Source organism: Schistocerca gregaria, chromosome 5 (assembly GCF_023897955.1).
Source record: "Schistocerca gregaria isolate iqSchGreg1 chromosome 5, iqSchGreg1.2, whole genome shotgun sequence".
Taxonomy (NCBI): Eukaryota; Metazoa; Arthropoda; class Insecta; order Orthoptera; family Acrididae; genus Schistocerca; species Schistocerca gregaria.
The window spans coordinates 157,623,287-157,635,472 of record NC_064924.1 but is presented as its reverse complement, the minus strand read 5'-3'; the positions used below and the strand labels follow the sequence as shown (position 1 = coordinate 157,635,472).

Genomic DNA, 12,186 nt, shown 5'->3' with positions numbered 1-12,186 from the left:
CATGTCTGAAAGAACAGATACCATCTTAGGCTCACCGGCCACTTGACCATCTTCTTCTGTGCGAATGCACAAACAGTGCTCGAACCATTACGGGAATCGACAACGAGCCGCGAGTAATGAGTATAATGGGCGGGGACACTACGAATGTAGTGCGGGATAATACGTTGAGAGTGTGGGTTTCGCAGGAGGTGTGACAGAGATACATCCCTGCAGTCGCGCTATCTTCTGTGCCCTTGGTGGCTCAGATGGATAGAGCGTCTGCCATGTAAGCAGGAGATCCCGGGTTCGAGTCCCGGTCGGGGCAGACATTTTCATCTGTTCAAATGGCTCTGAGCACTAGGGGACTTAACTTCTGAGGTCATCAGTCCCCTAGAACTTAAAACTACTTACACCTAACTAACCTAAGGACATCACACACATTCATGCCCGAGGCAGGATTCGAACCTGCGACCGTAGCGGTCGTGCGGTTCCAGACTGTAGCGCCTAGAACCGCTCGGCCACTTCGGCCGGCTTTTCATCTGTCCCCGTTGACGTATGTCAACGCCTGTAAGCAGATAAGAGTGTTAATTTCATTGTAATTTCAGAATAAGATGTGCCCAAATGAAAAAGAAACTACACCGAAGAACCAAAGAAACTGCCTAATATCCTGTAGGGCCTCCAGTAGCACGCAGGAGTGCTGCAACACGACGTGGGATGGACTCAAATAATGTCTGAAGTAGTGCTGGAGGGAATTGACACCATGAATCCGGCAGGACTGTCCATAAGTCCATAAGAGTACGAGGGGTGGAGATCTCTTCTGAACAGCACGTTGCAAGGCATCCCAGATATGCTCATTAGTCTTCATGTCTGGGGAGTGTAGTCAGCGGAAGTGTTTAAACTCGGAAGAGTGTTGCTGGAGCCACTCTGTAGCAATTCTGGACGTTCGGGGTTGTCGCATTTTCCCGCTGGAATTTTCCAAGTCCGTCGGAGTGCACAATGACATGAATGGATGCAGATGATCAGAAAGGATGCTTACATAAGTGTCACCTGTCAGAATCATGTCTTGACGTAACAGGCGTCTCATATCACTCCAGCTTGTGACGCCGCTTCCTTTGGACGCAAAATTGAAAATATGAAATAGTACCCAAAACCCAATAAAAGCCCCAAGATCCAAATTTTAAGTTCCACTGGAATAACATCACTTGAGTAGTAGCAAGTGTATATAGAAAAGAAATCCAGTATAAAGTAAAGGAAAAGAAATAGAATCCATTAGTTTCAAATTAAAATAATAGTAGATCGCAGCCGGCCGGTGTGGACGTGCGGTTGTAGGCGCTTCAGTCTGGAACCGCGTGACAGCTACAGTCGCTGGTTCGAATCCTGCCTCGGGCATGGATGTGTGTGATGTATGATGTTCTTAGTTTAGTTAGGTTTAAGAAGTTCTAAGTTCTTGGGGACTGATGACCACAGATGTTAAGTCCCATAGTGCTCAGAGCCTTTTTTTGTTTTTGTTTTTAGTAGATCGCAAAGTAGTGTACCTATAGATCACGGAATAGAACGGGTGAACTCAAAGAATACTCCTTGTGAGTACTCTTTGAAGACACTTCGTAATACAGAAGATAAGTCATACATTGTTAATCTGCTGCTTGCGCTTTCTGGATCAGGTCGTATCTCAACGTATGCTCTTGTACGTAGGCGCGATGAGATTGTTTTTGTGCATTTGAAATAGGTAGATCAGCAGCCTTGAATATATCATTACGTAAAGCCATGGGAGAAAAATAGCAGAACTTGTCTTACACTGATTGTCATACCGGGCAGACTGAACTTTGCCCCAAAGTAATAAATTGTTGGCAAGTGAACATTGGTATTGAATTGCGAGGAAGTACTCAAGTTTCGTTAAAGTAGCAAAAGAAATCTAGATCTTGTCACAAACTCCTTGACGGAAACCTGAATAACTAATTCCACCCATCTTAGGGAAAAGTTACTTCCTTAATACAGTGATAGGAAGTGAACAGTATGGAATAAACCAGCATAAAGTGGATTTACCGTGTGAAATTTCTTTCAAATCATTTAATATTGTGTGTTATGAAATATTTATATGCGACGATATAGAGCAAGTAACAGAGCTCAGCATGAATAAATATTCTTTGCCGCGTTAGAAAGTTATTGTACCGATTCGAACTATTAAGCTTACGCAAACTGAAAACTTTAGGGGAGAAACTTTTGCCCTACATGGACTGTAGCCATAATTAGTACAAGGATAGCCATGGGTGTGTAACTACGTGTAGCTGTGCTCGTACACGTTGGGGAGCATATAATTATTTGAACTGGACGGTATCATTGATACGCAGTCGGCGTGAACACAGTGCACCAGGACAGATTTTCTTTATGTAATGTTCCTCATAAGACAATACCAACGCTAGTTGGTCGCAGCACGAATTTCAACAACGAACATTGCCAATATATCTTAAGAGGAGCAGTTACAAGCTGCACACAACACCATTACAGAGCCTCCACCAGCTTGAATAGCCCCTGCTGACATGCAGAGTCCATGGATTCATGAGGTTGTCTCTATGCATGTACACGTTTCCAGTAATCAACCGTCCAATGTCGGTGTTGACGGGCCCAGGCGAGTCGTAAAGCTTTGTTGTGTCGTGCAGTCATCAAGCATACACGAGTGGGCCTTCGGCTCCGAAAGCCTATATCGATGATGTTTCGTTGAATGGTTCGCACGCTGACACTCGTTGATGGCCCGGCACTGAAATCTCCAGCAGTTTGCGGAAGGGTTGCACTTCTGTCTCGTTGAACGACTCTCTTCAGTCGTCGTTGGTCCCGTTCTTGCAGCACCTTTTCCCGGCCGCAGCGATTGCGGAGGTTTCATGTTTCACCGGATTCCTGATATTGACAGTACATTCGTTAAATGGTCATACGGGAAATTCCCCACTTCATCGCTACCTTGGAGACGCAGTGTCTCATCGCTCGTGTGCCGAATATAACACCTCGTTAAACTAGCTTAAATCTTGATAACCTGCTATTGTAGCACCAATGACCGATCTAACAACTGCGCCGGTTACCTGCGCAGCGCCGTTTTCTGCCTGTTTATATATCTCTGTATTTAAATACGCTTGCCTATACCAGCTTCTTTGGCGCTTCAGTGTACGATTACATGTAAAGAAATTTTAAATACGGTATTATAATTACAGTTCATGTGAATCACTACAACTACACATCTTTACCACTGACATTTATACACTGATCCTGGCGCGTTGGAAGGGAGTATATGGCTCCGATGTAGAAACTCATCGGTTGCTGAAGCATCCAGTTTTGATGGTGTCCTGACTTACTTGTCACAGGTTAACCTCTGACCTTCAAAGATTCTTATGAAATAATATATACTGCAACAGTCACTTATTACTAATATTTTGTTAGCACGGCGTGTTCCCGCAGCGTGCTGTCACCAGCACGTGGATCTATAGTTACTTATACATCGTAATCAATATGTAATGAGGTTATTTGTAGAAAAAGAGGCCTGTTCAGGAATATAAATATGTTACAGTGTGTACATATGTGATAAGCATGATTAGTCATGTTGTTAGAGCATTTACTTAAATTTTTGTTGGTAATTTCGTTGTCTGGTACACAGAGCGCATAACAAGCACATTACAACTCAACACTTCCACAACCATTTGCTTACATCAATCCAAAAAGTCTTAAAAGCTGAGATAAACTAGTTTCTGTTGTTAAAACTGCAATATACAAGATGTATTTATGTTATAGCAAATATTAGGTGAGTAAATGTCAAAGATAATTTTTTCTCATTGAAATTGGCATTCAACACTGGAGAAGTTTTTAAAGAAGTTAGTATTATGACACTAAATGATAAACTTGGAAGTAATAATGTGGAACGAAATGGCAAACAACTTTCAAGAAATGAGAAAATTTCTGCGAAGTCACTAAGTCCGCTGCTGGAGCTCGTGATACCATCACTCCATCTCTCAGCCTCTCGGCATACACATTCAACCTCCTCGGACTACATACAACATCGCTAGTGCAAAATTCTCCTTTTCAATTGGGTATATCGTAAAATGTGACGCACTGCGCATAAATTATCGAAGATATCTACTACTGTATCCTTATACTATCACTGGTAACAGTAACTACCGTAAAATATCTGGGGCGATATGTAGTGGAAAGACCGCAGAAACCAACTGCAGGAAAAGCAGATGCAGATTGAGATTCACTGGAAGAATCTTAAGGATCTGTAATTCACCTACCAAAAAAGTGGCTTGCAAAACACTTTTTCGCCCGATTCTTGAGTATTACTCATCAGTGCGGGACACATATAAAATTGAATTAATAGAAGAGACAGTGAAGATCTTACGAAGAGCGGCACACTTCGTTGCGTGATCACTTAGGGATTACCGTTACGAACAGCTAAAAGTTGAGCCATCATCTAGAAAATGTTACAGCAGGCCGGGGTGGCCGAGCGGTTCTAGGAGCTACAGTCTGGAACCGCGCGACCGCTGCGGTCGCAGGTTCGAATCCTGCCTCTGGCATGTATGTGTGTGATGTCCTTAGGTTAGTTAGGTTTAATTAGTTCTAAGTTCTAGGGGACTGATGACCTTAGAAGTTAAGTCCCATAGTGCTCAGACCCAATAGAACCATTAGAAAATGTTATAGAGAAGGCGAACCAAAGATTGGGTTTTATTGAAGAAAGTCTCAGCAGATTCAACAACTTTCCAAAGACTGCGTTTTAGTGATAAAAGTCTCAGCAGATCCAACAATTCTACAACAGAGACTGCCTACACTATGCTTTTCCGTCTTCTAGAGTATTGCTGCACGGTATGGTATCCTTATCAGACAGGGTTGACGGAGCACGTGGGAAAAGTTCGAAGAAGAAAAGCTAGTTTTGTATTATCGCAAAGTAGGGGAAGAAGTGCCACGAGTATGTATGTGAACTGGGGTGTTATTATTAAAACAAAGGCGTTATGGTAAGATGTTTTCACGAAAGTTCAATCACCATGTTTCTGCTCCAAATGCGAAAATATTTTGTTGACTCGCACCTTATATAGGGAAGAAAGACCATCCTGATAAGCTAAGGGAAACCAGTGCTCACACGGAAAACTGAGGAGTTCGTTTTTCCCATGTGTTATTAGAGAGAGGAACGATCGAAAAACAATCTGAGAGTGGTTCTGTGAAGCCTTTGCCAAGCAATTGGATCTGTATTGTAATGTAGATGTAGTCGATGCGACAGCTTTACTGACATGCTCAACAAACTCTAGCGACAGACTTGTAAGATAGGCGTTGCGCTTCACAAAGAGGTTTCATACTGATATTCCGAATGAGCATGTCTCTTGAAGAGTCGGGCAACATGTTACTTTCTCCCCATATGTCTCACGAAATGATCGCAAAAAGAAAATCCGACAAATTAGAGCCAACATGATTTACCAACAGTCATTAATCCCACTCGTCAGCCGTGATTCGAAGACAGAAAATGGGAAGCGATAGTGGTTCAGAAGTACGCTCCACCATACACCGTAAGGGGTATTGCTGGGTGTAGGTATTGTACCACATGGTTATGTGACACTTCACCGCTGATATAATTCATGGCAGCATACAAGGTGTAACAAGTACAAGTGCAGATTTTTTATATGTGGTACCTTAAGTGTACACACATCTGTGAGTGGGTGTTTTTCTCTGTGTGGAATAAAATTTTACGACCTGATGTATTCTGCACGGTCGTAACTGCGTCACTAATTGGACTACGCTTGTCAGTGTTGATCAATTGTTTTTCGCCTATGCGTCCACACTTCATTACCTGACCTGTTGCCTAGAGGAAAATAAGCATAATGGATTGTTATTACCATATGTACTTCGAAGTACTAACCAACCTAAAAACATACTACTCCTAATAGCTATAACTACTAGTCTGCAAATGAAGAAAATACTGATGTAATGTTGTTTAGTACACCGTCCTCAGTCGCCAATGTAAATATCTACACCTATGCGTGTTGCACCCTTTACGCCTTGGAGACGTGACAGAATAGCGGATATGAAGCATCACGTCTGGATTTTCCCGTAACCACGCCACGAATAATGTTGCCTAATTTGTTGGTGTACCAGCACAGACTGCACATTGTATCTACAAGGGACGCTATACCAGTTGCAGCCATGTAACACAGCTCGAGGATGGTGGTCGTAAAAAGATCCTGACGACACTGACCGTAAACGATGGTCAAGCCTTGTCAATGACAGCTAGTTTCAGATCTGGCAGGAATTGATGCTGACTGTGAGTGCAGGTCCATATCAGCCAGCTTACGAGGGAACATTACGAAGGAAATAGCACGCAGTGGGTAACTGGAGTGCGGTACATCGCAAAGGACCACTGCCCGCAGCGGCACACAAGAGCTGCACATCTTCAGAGAGGCATACAACGCAGAAACTGCGCAGTAGCTGACTGGAGGCGTGTAAAGGGTCGGACGAATCGCGATGAGACATCTTTACAATTAATTAGTTGTCGAGTGCTGCGACGGCCAAACGAGGCGTTTTAATTCACATTTTATAGAATGCATAGCTCAGGTCGGATTTATTTCTACGATATTTCAAGGTTGTTTTTTCTTCCATAAATTTAGCCACTTATTCAGGTCACCGTGATTATGAATCAGATTATTTATTTCAGAATTGTTTTTTGTGGTCTTCACTCCGATGACTGTTTAGATGCAGCTCTCCATGTTAGTATATCATGTTCAAGCCTCTTCATCTCCAAATAACTACTGCAACCTACATCCTTCGCAATCTGCTTACAGTATTCATCGGTTCGTCTCCCACTACGATTATCTTCTAAGATAAGGAGTAGGGTCAGTTTTGCCTCGCGTGTTCCTGCATTTCTATGAAATCAAAACTGAAATTCTCCACGGTCAGCTTCTATTAGTTTTTCCATTCTTCTGTAAGCAATTCGTGTTAGTATTTATTAAACTGGCTGTCCGGTAATATCCACATCTGCCAGCAACTGTTTTCTTTGGCATTGGTATTATTGTAGTCTGACGCTATTTTGCCTGCCTCATAGATCTTGCACCCTAGATGGAAGAGTGTTGTCATGACTGGCTCTCCCAAGGCTGTCAGTAGTCCTGACGGAATCTCGTCTGCTCCCACGGCCTTGTCTCACCTTAGGTCTTTCAGTGCTCTTTCAAGTTCTTCTCGCAGCATTGTATCCCCCCTTTCATCTTCATCTGCGGCCTCTTCCGTTTATATAATATATATTTCAACATTGTCGTGTAGTCAACATACCAGCTGACTGTAGCTCAATGATGCTGAAATGCGTTGGTAGAAAAAGTGAATAACAGGAGGACCTGAATTCCCATAAGGAAAAATCAAGTGATGCGGTAGAAAAAAAAAAGGTGTAATGTAGACATGCTGCTTTCTGTTGGTGGCAGGAGGTCGATCGTTACACGGCCGACAGCAAAGCGTAAGCCGGCAGCTTAACGGCCGCTCGCGACGTAAATCAGCTTTCACCCGCTGCTCGCCTCAGCCAATTTCCGGAGCGTGTCTAGGTGTCACACCGTCGCCTTGCGTCACCGCCGCATTAGCAAGAAATCGTAATTAAATGGCACTCTCAGAAAAAACTTTTAAAATGAAGCCAAAAGTCATAGCTGCACTGCAGTAGAAAGCGCCTTAAAATGCCAGGTGTACCCAGCGCCAATTGACAGGCAACAAAAATAAATAACCTGTAATTGGCATGTAATTTAACTATGTATTGATTTAAATCTACCGCCACGGAGGGTAGTGCTTCGTCATGCGATTAAGTAATTAGAAAATGGAGCACACAGCTGCAGAAGTGACTGCTGAATTTCAGTAGCAATGAAAGAAACTCCTCTCTCTCTCTCTTTCTCTCTCTCTCTCTCTCTTTCTCTCTCTCTCTCTCTCTCTCTCTCTCTCTGTTTCTGTACTACATCACATTCGTATTTGGCCTATCAACGTAGGTATAGCGAAACCTCTGTCCAACTTCCCACTGCTCATCTCGAAACCTAGAACTGAAAATATTTTTAATCGAGTGCTGATTGTACATTTATACCACATGCCCCTCCCACTAAAGCTGATCTTCCAGCAAACACTCCAAAGTCTGTCATACTTCGTGCATAGGAATTCCTAATAAGGCGTAACAGGTATAAGTACAGATATTATACGTAGTATCCCAATATTTAGTGCGATGGTTGTTTTTTCTCTCCATTGAAAAGCCTTCCAAAGAACACATCACAAACTTTACGACCTGATGTTTTCTCCGCAATCGTAACCGCAGCACTAAGTCGACTACGCTTGTCAGCATAGACTAACCATTTGGTGTACCTGCATCCACACTGCAACACCTGGCCTGCTGCTCAGGGAAAGTAAACATTAATTGGCTTGCTCTTGCCACTGTACTTAGATGTACTAACCAACCTAATAACATATGACTTCTAATAGCTATAATTATTAGTCTGTAAATCAAGTAAATACCAGTGTGATACTGCTGAGTATACCGTGTTCAGTCACCAACAGAAATATCTACACCTATAAACCTATCACACTGTTCAGACTTCATGCGAAGAATGAATATGAGATATTTCCGGTGAAAACAGCTCATTGCACAGACTTGGTCCTTATAACAGAATGAGGAGCATGCTGCACACAGAGTGTACGGAGGACAGTTCTTTTGGACAGAGCGATCAGAAATAAAAATACCAATTTTAACAGACATGTTGAGCGCGTCACGCCGTCTAAATAATAAGAAGAGATATAAATTCATTGAAAATCAGTATTAGTGAAGGCGATTTCTAAACGTAAATTTGTTGGAAGGGTTCTACGAAAATCCATTGTGTCTGTAAAGGAAATGCTGATGGCATACAAGACTGTCGTGCAACCAATTCTAGCGTACTGTTCCAGTGTATGTAGCCTATCGTGTAGCGATGATAACACACAGTGAACGAAATCAGAAACGTGCCGCTAGCTTAGCAACAGCTTGGTATGCAGCAAATGAAGGTGTGAGAGAAATGCTCAGATAACTTAAGTAGGGATCCTTGAAGCAATGACGACGTAGTTCTCACAAAACGCTGTGGGACAAAATTTGAAGAAACTGTATTCGAAGTAGACAATGCGCTAATTATAAGGCTATCATCATATATCTCGAGTATAGGTCGTGTGAATACGGTAAGAGAAGTTAAGGCCCTGCAGAGGAATATAAACATTTGGCCCTCGCCCATTACTTGACTGGAATAGGAAAACATGGATATTACTTCTACGACCTACGCTCCACCATGCACTGTACAGTGGCTTGTGCAATATACATCTTGATACACAACAAATATTTTTGTGAATGTCATGATTGGATCACTTTGTTAGTCAGACGAAATAATATTTTCGACACAACAGATTTCAGTCTGATCTAGACCATCATCACACTACAGACGTTTACAAAGAATACTATTAACCTCTAGGAATCAGTTAGCTATGTCAGATCTTTATGTATCCAGATGATGGTCCGTTTCAGATTGAAACCGGTAGTGTAATAAAGATTTTTTCGTCTGAACAGCTGCGTGATGGAAACACATTGAAAAAAAAGAGAGATCAAAACCTTGAAGGAGGAAAAGGAAAAAGCTACTCAGACAGCTAAATGGCTGCAGCTCCTGCGCTGCTATTGATATAAACCTCGAAGTACCCAGTACTATGCAGGTATATGAATCCTTCCGTTGATATAAATTTCTTACCACTAAAGTGGATCTGTAAGTTCATGTTATTCAAGAAAATCTTCGCAAGTTTTAAACAGCATCTGCAAGTACATTAAAAATTAGATTTTTAACATGTTAAATACGATAAAACGTTCTTAAGCAAGAAGTTAACATTACAAAACGAATTTCGGGTTTAAATTCCTTCATATCCTCACTAGGTGTCGTAATCGAAGCGTAAATAAATAGCAGTAGGACACACATCTGTACTGAATTGCGAAAACATTATGACCTTCTGCTTAATAACTTGTCGATTCACCTTTGCAGCGACTGTGCTTGGTATGGATTAGACAAGTATGGGATAAGATCACGCATGTATGTGCTCCAGATGTCAACGCAAAGGTCACACAATCCAGCCGTTACACTGTTGGAGGATCTCATCGTCGTCGGGGAAGAGGTATGATGGAATGCAGATGGTCTGCAGTGATCACGTAATTCACAGCAGCCATGGTGCCTTCAATTAATACTACGGTCCCACGGAAGACCAGATAATGTCCCTCATAACACACACTGACGTGACAAAGGTCATGGGATATCTTTTAATTTCGTATCGGACCTCCTTTTACACCTCGACGTGGCATGGACTTACAAAGTCGTTGGCAGTCACCTGAGAAATATTCAACGATGCTGCGTCTATAGCCGTACATAACTACGAAAGTTTTGTGTACCAACTGACCTCTCGATTACGTCTCATAAATGATCAATGGGATTCATGTCAGGCGATGTGGGTGGCCAAATCATTCGCTGGAACTGCGCAGAATGTTCTTCAAACTAATCGCGAACGATCGTAGCCCGGTGACACGACCCTTTGTCATCGGTGAAAATTCTGTCTTTATTTGTGAACGAGAAGACCATGAATGCGGCTACACGACCTGACGTGGACTCGAATAATGTCTGAAATAGTGCTGGAGGGAACTGACGCCATGAATCCGGCAGCGCTGTCCATAAATCCGTAAGAGTACGAGGTGAGGAGATTTCTTCTGAACAGCACGTTGCAAGGCATCCTATAGATATGCTCAAGTCTGGGAAGTTTGGTGGCCAGCGGAAGTGTTTAAACTCAGAAGAGTGTTCCTGGAACAGCTCCGTAGCAATTCTGGACGTGTGGGATTTCGAACTCTCCTGTTGGAATTGCCTAAGTCCGCCGGAATGCACAATGGGCATGAATGGATGCAGGTGATCAGAAAGGATGCCTAACTACAGGATGCTTACGTAGGTGTTACATGTCAGAGTCGTATCTAGATGTATCAGGCGTCCCACATCACTCCAACTGCACACGCCCCACACCGTTACAGAGCCTCCACCAGCTTGAACAGTTCCCTGCTGACATGCACGGTCCATGGATTCTCGAGGTTGTCTCCATATCCGTACATGTCCATCCGCTCGATACAATTTGAAACGACACTCGTCCAACCACGCAACTTGCTTCCAGTCATCAACAGTCAAATGTCGAAGTTGGCGGGCCTTAAATCTTGACAACCTGCCATTGTAGCAGCACTAATCGATCTAACAACAGCAGCAGACTTGTTCTCTTACATAGGCGTTGCCGACCGCAGCGCCGTATACTGCCTGTTTACATATCTCTCTATTTCAATACCCATGTCTACACCTGTTTCTTTGGCATTGTATTTATCAGCCGAGTCCACATCAAGGGACCTTCTGCTGTTATCAAAGTGTATCCAGTGACCTCTCTTTGTATTTTAGTAGAAGCAGCGTCTCGTTATTGGCAATATGTTTGAAATTGCCTGTTCTTCGCTTTTCGTGTTATGTTAGTGTCACATGGTACGTCAGTGTCATATGGGTTCACTAAATAAAATTTTGACGACGAAAAATCGCTATCTTCCATTTGAAGAACAGCTTATTAGTTGATTAAAATATTAAAGATGAGGTGCAACTGCTGAGTACTTGTAGCAATCCGGGGGAATTTTTTTGACTCGGCTAGCATTTATGCAGAAAACCGTAGGGGAGCGTGATACAGGTTTCGGGCATCACCAGTTCTGCCACGAGCTGTAGGAACCGGACACTTTACGCCCTCGATCAGACCTACCAGGTTAGTTTTATCTCCAAACCGGGCTACGTAAGGAAGGAGCTGCGCCGGGGAACTGGTTTTAAAAAAAGCGTAAGGTAGGTCACTGCAGATGAGGACTGCAACCAAATACACAAAAATAAAGTAGCTGTCACAGAAGTGAGGCGAATGCAACAAGGCGTCAGCCCAGTGCGTCGATTTCGCGGGGCTTTCAACACACATGCGTGAGCGCGGATACTACCAGCAGAGACTCGGGGAATGGACAGCGCCCGGTAGGTAGGCTGCACGCACCGCAACCTCTAGCTCGCCCAACTCCGCTTGATGTTATTAGCATACTTGACCGCCGTGGACGGCAGATGCTACTTATCGCACAACTCAAGCGTTTATAACAGTTTTTATACGATGTGCCATTCCGGCTCAAAAGAAGTA

General features: G+C 43.1%; 1 non-coding gene across 1 annotated transcript; it reads left to right on the top strand.

The window, feature by feature from the left end:
- The first annotated feature begins 229 nt into the window (after positions 1-229).
- Trnat-ugu (transfer RNA threonine (anticodon UGU)) lies at positions 230-304 on the top strand. The gene has a single exon. It is a non-coding gene; the product is annotated as a tRNA-Thr (tRNA).
- Positions 305-12,186: the final 11,882 nt, after the last annotated feature.